This window comes from Gavialis gangeticus, unplaced genomic scaffold, assembly GCF_001723915.1.
Source record: "Gavialis gangeticus isolate Ggan-Ray unplaced genomic scaffold, GavGan_comp1, whole genome shotgun sequence".
NCBI lineage: Eukaryota > Metazoa > Chordata > Crocodylia > Gavialidae > Gavialis > Gavialis gangeticus.
This window is the reverse complement of record NW_017728998.1, coordinates 23,638,901-23,639,288: the sequence shown is the minus strand read 5'-3', so window position 1 is coordinate 23,639,288 and position 388 is coordinate 23,638,901.

Sequence of the window (388 nt, the reverse complement as noted above, 5' to 3'; positions counted from 1 at the left end):
TAGATGCCAGTAAATTTAATGTGATGTAAATGCACATGTAGATGCACCCACTAAATAGGGAAGTTTGACAAATCGGCCCGGAGGAAGGAGGAGGGGGAGCCCCCCGAAGAGGTGTGTGAGCGGGAGGGCTGGGGAGAGCCCGCAGCGCCGCCGCCCCGCCCGCAGCCCCGTGCCCGGCCGGGCGCGGAGATCACGGCATAAAGCGGGGGGGTTTCTCGGCAGGAGCCGGCCCAGCTTCAGTCCGCGCTCCTCCCGCTCTGCCTCCGGGTCCCTGCTCGGCGCTGGCGCTGGCGCGGCGGCGGCAACAGGCACAGCTTGAAGGGAAACGAGACGATCGCAGTGTCACTCCAACTAGTCGGCGGGGAAGGGAGAGGGGCACCGCGCTCCG